Genomic DNA, 16,783 nt, shown 5'->3' with positions numbered 1-16,783 from the left:
ACAAAGTTTTCCAGAATTATTGACTTATAAGACTTTCCTCAAAGTTTGGCAAATGATAGGAGATATTTTTGATATCCATACTGAAAGGAAATAATGTTGTTTCTCTATGACATCTCAAATTACAAATGTTGATGAATCAAAATACCAAACAGAAATGTCCAAAATACCAAAAGGGAAAACTCCAACTGTAAGCAATTTTGTAAGTGAAACCTCCACCCCCCCTTACCTCCATGTGGAAGGCAGGCCCCCACAGCTTAAAATTTATATATGCCAACTCCATGGTTGTGCAAATGTGATGAAGGGATAAATCTCCCATAACAAGGGGATCACTGCCAATGTGCACACTTAGAAATCACACCAATAGTGATTTCCTATGGAAAACAGCAACCAGCGTTGTGTTCATTGACATTTTGCATCATACACTAGGCATTTAAGAAATGTGATTTTAGCCACCTGAAGACATACCAAATAATGTATAAGGGGAAGATCTACTCTAACTTGTCTGACTGACTTTTACCATCCTGTTCAGTACAGCACTGGAAGAAGGCTGAGTGTTTCAGTAGTTTATATAGAACTTGATAGGGTTTCTTATTATGTTATTATTCATTGCATATTGAATAGAAATAGTAAAGTAGATTCAAAGCTGGCTGTCTGTGCAAAAACAAAGGGCTGGTATTAAAGGCCAAACTTCTACTTTGGTAACTGTGAGGTAAATGCTGGGACCAATTGGTAGTAGTGCACATTTGCAATAAGCTCTTAAAGCCAATTCCCCCTACTACTCCAGTCAGCAGTGCAGATCATGAGGTTATGAGAGTGTAACCCTGTCTGCGTTATATTGTTTGACATTAACAGTGTAGTATGTGAGACCATGCTGCTGGCTGTGGCTGTCTCTTTTAACAAGTGTGAGTGTGTGTGTATGTGTGTGTGTGTGTGTGTGTGTGTGTGTGTGTGTGTGTGTGTGTGTGTGTGTGTGTGTGTGTGTGTATCTGTGGTTATATTATGTTAAACTGAGAAGCTGATAACTGACATCTCAATTCTTTAAAACTACAAAATCTAAAACATTGGAATGACAGTTCTGTTAATATAAGCCATTCAAGTCCATATAGCTTTGAAGTAGCTTAAATTTTATTTTTTTTTCCTCAAATTTTTTTTATTTTTCAAATACATTTGAAGGAATTCCATAGTTTTTATTCCAGTGTTGTGTAAAGGATGCATATTTTATTGATAATAAGATATTTGTTTTAATATCTTCAATTAACTGAATTGAAGATACTGTGGTGGTGGTGCTGTGGTAGCGTTGTCACCTCACAGTTAGACGTTGCATGTTCGATTCTCAGTTAGAGCGTCTTCTGTGTGTCAACATGCGTGAATGGGAGTTCCTTCATTGAAGGTTGTGCGTTAGGCCCAGCAAGCCAGCACGTAAAAATCTGCTGCCAATCATTAGCGGACTGGAGTTCCACTGTGGCGACCCCTAACCGGGAAAAGCCAAAAGACTTTTATCTTCAATTAACTGTATTGAGTGTCCTTTTGTTATATATTTCCAATATGAGGTTTTTGGGTGTTGTTTTATAGTTTATCAATATTTTGTAAAATTTTTAAATACTGTTTCCCATGTCAAAGTCATTATATATGATTTCATATATGTATTTCGTAAATTTAGGTATTTCTTTAAATGAAGAATTGTTAATTATTCTACTTAAATCTTGCAAATATGACAGAATACTCTGTAAAGTTAGCCAATCCTGTTGTGGAATTTTGTATGTTGTTTTATTACTTGCATATCTAAAACTTTTAGCTATTTGATACACTGGAGCCAACAAACCAATCTTTTCTGTTCCCAGGAATTAATAATTTATCTATATATTTTTGTGGAAAGTTTTTGTGACTATAAATGGTGTTAAAAGACCAAACCAGATTTTTAAATCTATATTTGTATTAATAATTTTCCTAAATGAGTCAATGCAATAATTAATCATACGAGTTTAGTGGGTTTAGTTATGTTATATTGTATACTAATACATAATATGTGCCATGGCAAATTGTTTTTATCTATTTGAAATTTTTTTTTGTAAATCAAATTCATTTATTGATATTAGAGTTAGTAATTCTTTCCAATTTGCAGAGTAATTTGGACTTATCCAGTCTGAGATTGTTTTAAATATTGATACTTTTATATATGTTTCTATATCAGGAAAGTTTAATCCTCCCTGTTTCCATGGTCTGATATGGTGTATTAAAGCCATTCTGTTTCTTTTGGGAAAACATAAAAATGTCATTAGCCATGAATTTATTTCTTTAAGTATATTCCTTTCTGGCAACAGTTGTATTGCCAAGGCTATGTATAGGAACTTGGGCAGTAAAACATTTTTTTTAATGTAGTCTATCTTCAAATGTTAATATTATTTTGTTCTATTTTTTCCACATAGATTTTAATTGTATTGATGATATTATTGTAGTTTTTTGAAACTAATAAATTATTATCCTTGCATAACTCAATTCCTACATATTTTAAGGTAGGTTCTTGTTTCCCTATGATGTGATCCCCCTTAGTCTGCAGTCCTTTTTTATTTAAAAATAAAAAATTTGATTTTGATTTATTGAAATAGAGTCCTGAAGTCATGTGAAATTTGTCAATTAATATATCTAATTCTTCTAATGTCTCTTTTGTATTAGATAATCTTAGTAATATGCCATCAGCAAGTAGCATTACTTTAGAATTGTATTGTTCATAAACATCTATTCCTTTGATTTTTATATTGTTACAAATTGAATCTGCCAATATTTCAATAGGCAGAGCAAATAGAATCAGTGACATGGGACATTCTTGTTTAGTGTCTTTTGTTATATGTATAGATTCAGAGGTAAAAGGACCTAACTTGACATACGCTAAATTATTTGTATATAGATATATATTCTTTAGGAGATGAAAAAGGGATGCAAGAAATTCAAATAGCATTAGGATTTTGAATAAATAGTCCCAATTTAGGGAATCAAAAGCTGTCTCTATATCTAAGCCAGTTATGAGTGAGTCTTTATTTTCTTTATTAACATAATCTATAAGAGAAATTATCATTTTATTATTGTCATGTGTGTGTCTATGATATACAAATCCAGTTTGATCATTATTTATTGTTTTGGATAGTGGTATTTTCATTCTGTTAGTTAATATTGTCATAAATATCTTATAGACATTATTTAATAATCATATAGGTCTATATGAGGTACAAAGGTTTGGGGATTTCTTTTCCTTTAGGATTGGTGTGATTAAGGAATATCTCCAAGAGGGTGGCATTAAAGCTTGTGACTGAATTTCCAATAGAGGTTTATGGATGAAGGATATTATCTTTGAAGGAAAAAGTTTATAGATTTCCATAATTATGCCATCTATACCTGGAACTTAATTATTTTTACCCTCTTTTATTGTATCTGTAATTTCTTTGTTGGATATGGGTGCTTGCAGATCTATTTTTAATTTTTCTGGTATTTTTTTATATTAGAACATTTTTCATCTGGATTTAATTGATTGATATGTATATTTTCTTTTTGGAAATGTTCCATATAGTGATTTCTGTAGGCATCAAGAATGTTACCTATATCCGAAACATTTTTACCTTTCTTTTCATTGAAGATACTTTTAATGTTATTAGCTTTTGATTGTATTTTGATTCTTGTGGATAAATTATGTAGATATTTTGGAGAAGTGGCCAAGGTATTCATTTTTAGTTTTTCTAAAGCTAAACTAGTTTTATGTGTTAGAATTTCATTGTACTTATTGTTTAATACTTCTACTTTCTTTTTCATCTCCAAATGATTTTGATTTTTTTCAGGGTTTACTGACAAAAGTTTGGATTGTAGATCTAATATTTCAGAATCTCGTTTTCTGATTTTTTTTATACCAGGTTAGGGTTTTACCATATATGTAAGCTTTTAATGAGTCCCATATGATTATTTTATTTATCTCTGTGGTGTAATTAATATCTAAGAAGAACTGTAATTCAGATAATAACCAGGGTTTGAACTCTTTAATTTTAGTTATATATGCTGGAATTCTGGAGTTAAAGATTAATGGTTTGTACCCATTTTGAAGTATTAGTATCAATGAATTGTTGATTGAAAAAGAGCAGGGAATGATTGAGAAATTAATGATTTTAGAGTGCAAGGCATGGGCAGCAAATATTTTATCTATTCTAGTTTGGATATCAAATCTGTGATCTTGATGGAAAAACAACAAAGATTTATCTTCTTTAAATGTTAAAGTATCTACAAGATGAAATTATTCTAGCCACTTGTTTAAAGCTTTTGATAGAGCAGATGTACACAACAGTCTTTTATTTGTAGTTTCAGAAATATCAAATATACATTTAAAATCTCCTCCTAATATTAAGTTGCCTTTATAATTATTGGAAATGAAATCCAAGTGTCTTTTTAACAGTTCCTGTTCCAATGCCAGGGAACCAGTATAAATTGCCTAGGGTCCATATTCTGTTATTATATTTAACTATTACTAATGCCATAATGCCTTCTTTACCTTCATACTTATAAATGATTTGTGGGTTAATCACATTTGTTTTCCATAAAATTGTTACCCCCTTGTCTTTGTCTTATAAGTGGATAGCACCACTATATTATTTATATTCCTTAAGATTCCATTTGTAATTGTCATTTGTTTTGAAATGAGTTTCTTGAAGGAAGACAATTTGTGCTTTGTTCATTTTTAAATATTTCAGTAGATTTGATCTTTTGCTAGGATTGTTTAAGCCATTTGTATTTAAAGATAATAAAGTTAAATCCATCTTAGGTTATTTAGACTATGTATTTTTTGTTTTATTGTGACTATTAAATATTTTCCTCTGATAACTGTAAAGTATGTTTGAGCTTTTAAAGGAAATTATCAGTTTTATACTTTGAGTATTTACCAATAAATAGTCAGGCATACTAAAAATGTTTTTGTGAAATAACAAATTTAAATTAATAAATGTTAACAAAACTAAGATCCGCACTAGCCATGGAATGGAAATCATGGATAATCCTAAGTCCATCATATTATCACTCACACCTTGACAATCCAGAACATCTAAGCTCCATAAATTGAATTATCATATGGAGAATATATGTAATAAGAATAATCAATATTTATATTATTTTGAACAGATATAGTACTATTGTAGATTAGACAGAATTCTAATATAATATAAATGTCTACTTATTGTACAAGCAATTAATATCTACATGAAAGATACATGACAAGCAATTCAGTCATAGTAAAGTAGGATGTATCATATATAAAACATATAAAATAGATGGTAATAATATTTATACCTAATAATTATAATACAATGTATTTTACTGGCTATATTAGAAGTTATATTTCATTGTTTGCCAGCATTTAAGTAATTACTTTGTTTGTTGCTAACTTACTTAAAGCATCAAGTTTGCTTTATGTGAACATTGATGAAAGTTAGTGCATTTTATTTATCAGTGCATCCCTCTTCCCCTCATTTCCTGCACATAAGGATTTTCATATCTGTCATTTCTTATTATGAAATGAGTAAAATTATAGGTTAAAAACAACAAAGTCACTTATTGTGATTAATTATTAATGATTACAAGGGAACTTGTAATCATTAATTACTTATTGTGATTAATGATTAAAAGTTCCCTTACCATATTCATAAATTGCCGTTTCATGGCATATACTGAACGTTTTTAGATTTAAATGTCAGCATTCTATTTTGTATAATCAGAAAAGGTTAAACTGAGTGATTGTTGTCAATTTAATACTATTTGACTATTTGTTCAGAATGTGATTGTTACATTCTGTGACATTCCTAGTTCAGGCTTCTATTGTTTTCCTTGGACAACTTTGTCAGTTTAATGTCATGTATTAGTTACCTTGGTAACAGCTTAAGTATTATGTATGGTCAGGATGAGTTACAAAACCACAATTCAAGTTAAAGCAATTATATGACTTGTTATGCACATATACTTGTATGAGAAAATCATCATGCTTCCCCTTGATGTTCAATATAGTGTATGTCATTTATGACAAGTTAAAACAGTAGTGTTATTATACACAAGCCCATGTTATTCAATTGTGTCTTTAATATGTAAATTCAGCAGACTGCTTCATTTTATATGACGATTATATATTTTATGTCTAGATTTACTAAAATCATACATTACATAACTATTTTGTGTGTTTTTTTTTTTGGCTGTTGCTTAGTTATTTGAGAGACCACAAGCTGTAATGCTTATTCTTATTATTAGCTCCTTCCAAGCATGCTTATACAGTCCATAGACTTTACATTATGACATCATTTTAGTTTCTTATTTGTTATAAGTATATTTCCATCCTTACATACACACATATCAGTACTTCAAGCACGGGCAACAATGCCCATCCAGTTTTGCCAGAATACCATTCACTAGTTCATGAGGTGTGTTTCCAGGCTGTTCTTAAAATATCCAAACCAATATTTATCCTGTTCCATTTTACCAGCCTGTTCCATGCAGTGGTTACTCTGCTAGTGAACTACACAACATACCTTCCATTCCAACAGATATTTCCACGAAAGAAGTCTGAAGACTCTCTAGCACTTCCTGGCAACCCCAAACACCTCTGGAATCAGCCATTCCCATATGCCCAACAATTCTGAGCAAGGTCACCTCCCAGTTCACTGCAAAGGGTACTGCACAAGACCAAGTGCTCTTAGTCTTTCACAATAACTCAGACTTCCACTCTTATGTAAGTCCTTAATGTGTTTGGACCAAAATACATTTTAAATATAAAACTGCACTTATTATTATTTTATTTATTTATTTTTTATCAAGAATCAACTTAATGAGCTAAACAAAGTGTTAGGAGACCATCAATATGTGTACATGTGGTTTAAAATACCCATTTTATTATATATATATTTTTTTAAACCAAAAACTTCATTGTCAAGAATCATCTCGGAGGCTCCTCAGAGCCATTAAACATTATCATCACTCTGTCTCCATTACCATAGCAACCTGGGAGTGTCTGTTTCTGTTAATGTATCTGTGTACTGTATACCAGAGGCTCATGATGCACCTGAAGCAAAGCTTCACTTCACTGCAACAAAGAACGGAGAGCAAACAGATAAAAAAAAAAACTGCCACAACAAGAGATAACACATCCTTCCAGCTTTTCCACCTCTCACTCAGCAGGCTAAAACACAAAATGTCTCTTCCTAATACACACGCATCTGTAAACGTCAATCACAAGCCACAACCCACTGCTTCCCGTAGATGAAAACAGCAACATACAACAGCTGCCAGACACAGCTGCATCCACACACACCATGTCAGGCTTAATCAAACAGCACTTGAAGCTGTGATACCTGCCATAATTGATATTAACTATATTTAGACAGAATAATGACATTTGTACTAAGAGCTTGCTGCTATTATTTAACCAGGATATACATGACATTTCTAAATCATACTTTAACTGAAGAAGGCATTAGTCTCCATGACAGCATTTTTTTTCAAAACACTCTACTGTTACTGCTATTATATATGATGTTGATTTGTTACATTTGAGTCTGAACTCTGATGAATGGTACCTTGTTGAATTAGTTAATTAGTTACTTAAATTATTATAAGTAAAACCAATCAAAAATGAACAAGATAAGTATTCATTGAGTTCAAGTAGGGGAATAGAAACTTCTATGTTTGTATTATATGTTGCTTTGTTTGGCTTATATATAATGTAAATAGTAACCCATCTTGCCCTACCATTGTCTGTGAAGAATTATTGGACTCTTTGAACAATCTGAATAAATTACTGTTTCTCAGTTGTTTAAGAAACCCTCCTTTTTTTAAATACAAACATGACAAGTGATATACCATATCAGTTAATACTTTGAGAGATGTACTCATAAGAGTTATTTTTTGGGACAGCTATATTGGAATCAGTTTTTTATTTCTTCTTTCTAGCATCAGTCCAAGGATTTGTTTATTTTATTCTTTTAAGAGTAGGGGCCATCCATTCCATTTCTTCTGGGATAGACACTATGTTGTTGTTTTTGATGAATATAGTAGCTTCTTCTAAGACATTAAAGGTTCTTATCTCATTGGCAAACAGTATTTTTATCTTGGCTGGAAAGTCCAGCTGTGCTTTAATGTTGTTTTGTTTCAACAGTTGTATTATTGGCCAGGCTTCTTTTCTTTGTTCTAGTATTCTGGAAGAATAATCGTTGTCAAACCTTATCAGGCTTTGATCGTATTTTAAGGGTGATTTTCTCCAAGCAGATTTTAATATTAGTTCCTTGTTCAGAAATGAACAAAATTTTATAACTATGGATCTAGGTGGAGTCTTTGTTGAGTTAGAAGCAAGTTTCCTCAGTGCTATATGCACCCTTTCAATTCCAAATGAAAGTCCCTCTTTCAAGTCTAAAAATTCAGGAATCCAGGTTAAGAATGAAATAATGTCTTCTCCTTCAGTGTTTTCAGGCAGACCAAAGATCCTTATGTTGTTTCACCTTTCCCTGTTTTCTAAGTCATCTATTTTGTTAAGCAGCCATGTATTCTGTTTAAGCAGAAATTCCTTTTAGATTTATTCCTATTTGAGTCTCCCTTCAATGTCATTTACAGAAGTCTCTATATTTGTTATTTTTGTATGGTGTTGCTGCAATAGTTCCTTAAGAGCATCAATCTGTGTTTGAGAATTTAATTTGAGGTTTTCTAAGTTATTTATAAAGCCATCCATCTTCAAAGTTAGTTTCGGTAAGGTAGATGTCATCAATTGCAGTTCTGTTTTCAAAGCAGCATCTGGATGAGAATTCCTTAAGTTGTTGATATTCAGAGACTCAATATATCTCCAAGTTACCTGACAGGAACATTTTTGTATATCTTCACCAAAATTTATATTTATGTAGTTTAGTAGTGTATCTATAGATTTCTAATGTTTTAAACTTGAAAATAATACAATTTTCCTATATTATTTTACTAGCTTATGGAGCTCTCAAAATTCTCTGTTCTCATTTGGCCATCTAGGGTCTGCCCCAGCTTAAATTTTTTTGATGACACTAGACTTTGTTTAAGCAACTTTGATCACATGTCTATTGATATTAATATAAGGAGAGATTGTCTAAAAATAAAATGATGAATTTTATGCCAGTCACACAATCTCAACCACAATATAGCAAATGTAAGAAACCCCCAATGTAGGATTCCAAGATGGCCGCCGACTAGTCTAGTCCTTACTCTCTGAGCTCCTCACAGCTATTTAACTTTTGTTTTTTTTTACAACTTTACATCAACCTTTTTCCTCAAATTTTTATACTAAAAGATTTTATAAATCTTTTTCTACGCATTTGGATTATTTTTTCTTCTGGAATTATTATCCTGGGATTTATTTTACCTCAGAACATTCTTGGTTTCTCTGCTGCTGGGACTCCTACTGCTCTAGTCTGTTCCTGGTTCCTGGTATCCTGTTAACTGCATTCCATTTCTGGGCATGGCTACAAAATCTGACTCCCTGGAGACTCAGCCTACAAATGCCAAATATACTTCTATGCTCTTTCCTGAAAAAGATTCAGGTTCAAAAAGACTGAAATCATCTAGACAACCTACAGAAACTTTTAATGTAAGTAATAAAGATTTAAATGGCTCAAATTTCCTTTTAGAAGAACTAAAAATAGCATTAAAACCAATCCAAAGTGCTATACAAAACTTTTCAGAACAGTTTGCAGACTTTAGTAAATCTTTAAAGCAAATAAACGATAGTATTGTTACTATTGAAAATAAAATCTTAGCTTTGGAGGTTAAAACAGACTTATTGGAAAGTGACTTTAAATCTAGAGATAAAACTGTTTCAGATTTACAAGCTAAAATATTGGATCTGGAAGCCAGGAGTCGAAGAAATAACATCATTATTCGTGGTTTACCTGAATCTTATGACAATAAAAACTTGTTATCTGTGACTAAAAATATCTTTGAAACACTGTTAAATTGTGAAGCTTCTTCAAAATCTATAATTGTAGAGAGAGCACACAGAGCACTGCGTACAAAGCAAGATTCTTCCACACCAAGGTTAATTTATACTAAGTTACTAAACTTTCAAGACACTTTCCAGATCCTAGAAACTGCTAAAACAAAGAAACAATTCATATGGAAGTCTCACAAACTATCATTTTCCCAAGATCTTCCTGCACAGATCAAATTAAATAGACAAAACTAGCCCCTATTGTGCTGACTTGATAAAAGAGGGATTAGATTTTGAATGGCATATCCTAATACCTTGTCTTTCACAGCTAATGACAAAAGATTTGTATGTTCAGATCCTAAAGATGCAAAAGACATTTTTCTTAAAACATTTAAAAGCTTCCTGACACTGTATCTTAATATTCTACTGTTAAAGAACTACAATAAGGTTTGATCTTTTCTTTTCTTTAATCTGACAGTATTTGTGTTACATGATTTGTAATTCTGGTGTGACATAATTATATTACCTTAAGAACTTGTCATGTAATTTACACATGATGGATTTGGTGTGACAGTGTGCAGTGACAGGATACATGCTTGTTAGATTTGTGTGGATTAATAGAAGCATTTAAATTCCTGTATTTACTTTTTTCTCTTTCTCTCACATATGCTTGCTGTGTAAATAGATAATATGTTAATTGTACTACAAGCTTTGGAGTTACAGCCTTCTGTGTAAGCTAAATGATTTTTGGAGGGAAAAACATTCCATCTCAACATTCTAGCAAGAAAATCTTCCCCTCAGAGTTCCAGCTGATGCTCTGCATGAACATGCGTACACTACAGTCTCTCTGAGATGGATGGTGATGTCATCATTTGTGAGGAAAGAAGGACAGTTTCAAATACACAAGTCTGCTTGTTTTCAACAAGTATTCAATAGCACTAACTTTTTAATAGACCTGGCTATTATTTAAAGTGTTTTCTCTTCATAAATGAAGGTTGCTTTTTAAATTTAAACAGATTCATGTCACATAATATATTCAGTGACTTTTAGTGTGTCTGCATGACTTCAAAGCAAGCTGCTACTTTCATAAAGCAGAGTGAAAATGTTTCTGGAAACAAATGAACAGGTTAGTTTTATATATTAAATTCTAAAGGATGTGTAAAGAAATGAACATATTTTCCTATTCAGAATATTTTTTCATACAATATTTTATATTATACTGAAGTGTTTAATTTGACAAATGTTACAAAGTATACCTGTTCATATGAAAGTTTCATGTTCTTTCTATTCTCTGCTCTCTCTCTTCTCAGAGGCTGGATGTGATATTTATGATTAGTAGTTTATGTTTAAGAAAGCCTTTACTTATTTGAAAGGTTTGAAATAACTATCTTTAATATGATTAGCTGAATCTACATGTATATATTTAAGCCCTTAGATTTACTGCATTTAGCTTGCTTATTTACTTATATTATAATGTTACCAGTTGGTTTTGTTATACTTATATATGTTATCTTACATATCTTTCAGTTTTAATTGTATTACTTCTTATGATAGAGTGTTCTAGTTAAGCAGAGTGTGATTTATTTATTATTTACTTGTTTCTCTTTCTCTTGAAATACTTGAGGAAATACATTTAATCACTATAAATTTCAATTTAAGGATAGGAGCTTTAGATTAGTATTAGAAGTAGGGATTAAGCATGTTGGACGTCTTGAAATTAGTTAATTTTGTATATATTTTTAGTAGTATTACTCGGACTTTATGTTATGTTAGGCTTCCTTTGAGTAATTTGTATTCTAACTTGAGGTTATTATTATCTATAATTACAATGTTTGTTTCATGTTCTTCTGCTCTTCCTTTATCACAGGGGATTGGTGGGTAGGCACTAGGGTTAGGATAAAGGTTATTATTATACATTTCATGGTTCTTAAAAAACCTTTTTTCTTTTTTTTTTTCAACAAATGTTATTTGATGACTTGCTTGAATACTTAAAGACTGTTTTTCTTTTATTTTTTCTTCTTCTTTTTAATGTTGTGTTGGATTTGCACCTTGAGTTCACTTTTATAGCATCAATAATGATTATACTTGTAGAATATGCCTGTTGATATAATTTTAGATTCTTGGAATGTTAGAGGCATTCAAGATAAAGCGAAAAAGTCACTATTATTTCATATGATCTTTAAATCACAGGCTAACATTTGTTTTATTCAAGAGACCCATATTTCACGTATTGATTGGAATAAAGAGTTAAAAAATGGATCAAAAGATTATAGCTTCAGGTGACTCATCTAACTCCAGAGGTGTAGCTATAATCATTAAACAAAATTCATTGGGAATATTATTGATGAGAAATTTGATGATGAGGGAGGTGGTGCTTATTTACCGCTTCTATTGCTGGTTTGGACAAACCCTTATTAATTTTAAATCTATATGGCCCATGTAATTCACAACATTTGTTCATTTTAAAAATTTACAATATTCTTGCATCCTATAAGGATCATCATATTATAGTGGGTGGTGACTGGAATGCAGTTATAAACCCTGTAATTGATCGTTCCCGCTCCACTGTCACCTATAATCTTCAATCTACTCTGGCTATAAATGATTTGATGACAGAATATAATTTAATAGATCCCCTCCGCACTGTTAAAAATATAAACAAGAATGATATATATACTTATTATTCTAAGTGCTATCATTCATGGTCCAGATTAGACTTCTTTCTAATTTCAGATTATATTTCAAAATATATTGTGGACTTTACTACAGAACCCAGATTCTTTTCGGATCACTCAAGAATTTCACTAAAATTGAACATAAAACCCAATATCAAAAATAAAACTATGTTTAATAAGTGGACCTTAAATAATAACTTATTGTCAAATGAAGATATTTGCAAACAAGCTTCAGAAATCCTAAATGAAGTGGTGAATAGTCTTGAATCATCAGACATTCCTTATGACATGCAATGGGCTGCATGTAAAGCAAGATTAAGAGGTTTATTTATTAGTAAAGCTGTTTTTTTCAAAAAACAATACTTTAAGAAAGAGGAATTCTTAAAATCAAGAATTTCTTCGTTGGAAAATCATCTTAGTCTGAACTATGATGCTACTTTAGAAAAACAAATTTTTGATTGTCAGAAAGATTTAATTCTGCTTCACCAAAATAACCTCTTCTTAGCTGAACAAAAGCTACTTGCTTCATATTCAGAGTGGGCCCAGGTTCCATCTAAATTGTTAGCGAGAATTATTAAAGTTAACTTCAGAAATCCAAATATTACATCTTTATCTTATAATAACAGATTATATAATACTGATGAAGAGATTATTCAACTTTTCACCTCTCTTTACACTGAGTTATATTCAGGTTCTTCTAATTCTGTTAAATATAATCACTCAAAACTCTTTTTAGACTCTTTGCAGTTCCCTAAACTTAATGATAATCAGCAAAAACTACTTTCTACCCCTATATCGGTACAAGAAATCTCGGATTCAATAGATAATCTTAAATTGGGTAAATCTCCAGGACCTGATGGTTTTACTCCAGAATTTTTCAAAACTTTCAAATTGGTAGTTCTTCCCTTTCTATTTAAAGTTTACAATCATATAAGAGTTAATGATATCTCAGATATTCATTGGAACACATCCAAAACCATTCTAATTCTAAAAAATAATAAAGATAAATCTGACCCAGTAAATTATAGACCCATTTATTTAATTAACGTGGATATTAAGATTCTGTCATCTATTCTGGCTAACAGATTGAAACGGATTTTACCCTCAATTATCTCGTCAGATCAATCAGGTTTTATGTCTCAGAGACATGCTTGGGATAATACTCTATCTTTAGAGACTATACTTCATCTCATTAAGAAAAATCCAAACCCTATATATGCTTTGATTATAGATGCATCAAATGCCTTTGACAGAGTATGTTGGAACTTTCTATTTCAAACTATGTTATGTTTTAATATTCCCTTATTCTTTATAAATTTTTAAAAGTTTTATACAAGAATATGTTTACTAGACTATACATTAATGGTCAATTTTCTGCTCCGATAAAGATCACTAAAGGAACAAGACAGGGTTGTCCGTTGTCCCCTTTTCTTTTCAACATTTACTTAGAACCTTTGCTATTGTTTATTACTCAAAATACTTTTCATAACATCCCTAGAATTCTTAATACTAATATTCATTTCTCTGCTTTTGCGGATGATTTAGTAATCTACTTTCAAACTCCATTATCTGATTACAGAAAAATAATTAATTCTATTGATTATTTTTCTTTGGTTTCCAACTATCTTTTAAATTCTACAACAACTCATATTTTTCCCTTAAATCATTTAGCACACAAATCTTTTTTGTTTCCAGACGATCATTTTCAGTTTACTTATAATATAAAATATTTAGGAATCAATTTAGAACACAATAATAAATCTTCCTTTCAAAATAATATTAATAAATTATGGAACTCTATATTGTCTGATATGGACAGATGGAAGCATCTAAACCTTTCATTTCTTTCAAGGGTGGCCATTATTAAAATGAATATTCTGCCTAAATTTCTTTACCAATTCTCATCATCTGATCAGATAATTTCAAAAAATTTTTTTGAGTCTGTAAATAAAGCTTTGACAAAATTCATATGGTTCCCTAAATCTGTTAGAATTTCCTGTTCTAGATTGGCATTTTTGAAGGACAAGGGAGGTTTGTGTTTACCTAATCTCTATCTCTATTATTTGATTGTCTCATCCAATAAACTTCTTACTATCTCTAAATTCAATAACACTTCTTATCCAAATCACTCTTTATGGATAAAATTATGGTATAATTATGTCATTTCTAATAATTTAAATCCTGAAGCTATTCCCTTTATCTCTCTGGATAGTTTATTTATTAAAAATATATCTACAGTATTTAAACAAAAGATTAGAGATTTCCAAACCTTACTCAAAATGTGTAAACTAGAAAAGCTCTTGCACCATGTTCAGCCAATTCATCTAAACCCAAATATATTATTGGACAATAAACTTTTGAACTTAACAAACTATCCTTTAATTAAAAATCTAAAAGTAGGAGATGTTTTGAAATATCTTGACTTGCCTTTATCTGACTGGTGTAAGTTATTGAAAGTAAACTGGAATTACTCACCAATTCTTACACAACTAAGAGCAATAATTAAAAACAAATTTGTATCTCTGGTCCCCATAGACTCACAATTGAAAAACCTTAACACGATTATCAAAATACTTTCATCATCTGATAAAATGCTCTCAAACTCATATAAATTAATTAATTCTTTAATGATGGACCACAACTGTCTTTTATCTAATGTTTGGTTGAATTATAATTCCCAATTGTCAGAATCTCAGAAAGTCCTGGCTATTAGACACACTAAGGAATTTATCCCTTTTAAAAATTAGCATACACACAATTAATGATTAATAATGATGCCTACTTTACCCCAATCAAATTAAACAAATTTAACCCAAATAAGTCCCCTTCGTGTTCATGCTGTTCTCATCCCCAAGCAGACCTCCTTCATATTCTATGGTATTGTCATTTTTCTCACAGATTGTGGACATCTTTGAAAGTCAGACTGCAGAAAATGGGATACCAAAATCCATGTTGACGTGGGAATTTGCTATTCTACATATTCCATTGATTCATCTTTCAAAAGTTGATATTCATGTTATCATTTTTATTTGCTCATTACTAAAACTTTATATAATACAAAATTGGATTGATCGTTCTAAATTAAAATGGGTTACTTTCCAGAAAATGGCTTTTAAATTTATTGATGCTCAAAGATACTTAGGTGGAAGTCCAAAAAAAAAGCTATTAGAAAGGTTGTGTTAGAAAAGGTTCTAAACATATTAAATAGTTAATGTTAAATATTTTTTTTTTTTTTTCTCTCAGGTTGCCTAACTTGTATATAGTGTACATATGGTGTATGTTTTATTTCTAAATAACTTATCAAAATCTCATGAAGGTTGTTATCACTAGATAAATTGTTATATGTTCATTTATGCCTTCTTGTTATGTATAATCTTTTAATTGTCTTGCTATTCATATAATTAATAAAAAATTTTTTGAGAAAAAAAAAAGAAACCCCCAATGTAAATAACACTGACCGCTAAATCTGAAAAGCATTGTCTGTATAGTGGTACTGTTATGGAAAGGGTATTTTGTAATTTAATGTATACACTAAGGTCAGGAGCATGAGTAAGGGGTCTATATTATAACATCGAAGTTTGTAAACATAAAATGTTATAATATCGAATCCTAAACACCGAAATTTGAAAAGATCGAACAGTCAGAATAGCTATTTTTTTCCCAGGGAAAAAAATAAATCGCTATTCCGAGAAACACACACACAACACAAACACACACAAAAAACAGCAATCCACACACATACACTTAAAATCCTACACCTAAACCTAAACTAAACTTTAACATACACTACTAGCTATCCACGTACCTTAACCCAACCCTAAACCTAAGGTCCATCACTATCGCACACTCACCTCACCCACGCCCTAACCCTAACTCACCTAACCCACCCCCTAACCCTAACCTACACACAACCGCACACTTACCTGATCCGCACCCTAACCCTAACTCACCTAACCTGCCCCTAACCCTAACCTACACACAATCGCACACTTACCAGACCTGCACCCTAACCCTAACATCCACACAACTGCACACTTACCTGACCCGCTCGCTAACCCTAACTCACCTAAGCCACCCCCTAACCCTAACCTACACACAATTGCACACTTACCTGAACCCGACCCGTAACGTTCCAACATATCGAATGCTGAAAACA

This window comes from Protopterus annectens, chromosome 6.part0, assembly GCF_019279795.1.
Source record: "Protopterus annectens isolate FY-2018-M chromosome 6.part0, PAN1.0, whole genome shotgun sequence".
Classification (NCBI taxonomy): domain Eukaryota; kingdom Metazoa; phylum Chordata; order Ceratodontiformes; family Protopteridae; genus Protopterus; species Protopterus annectens.
The sequence above is the reverse complement of the archived record's forward strand: the minus strand, read 5'-3'. Positions refer to the sequence as shown.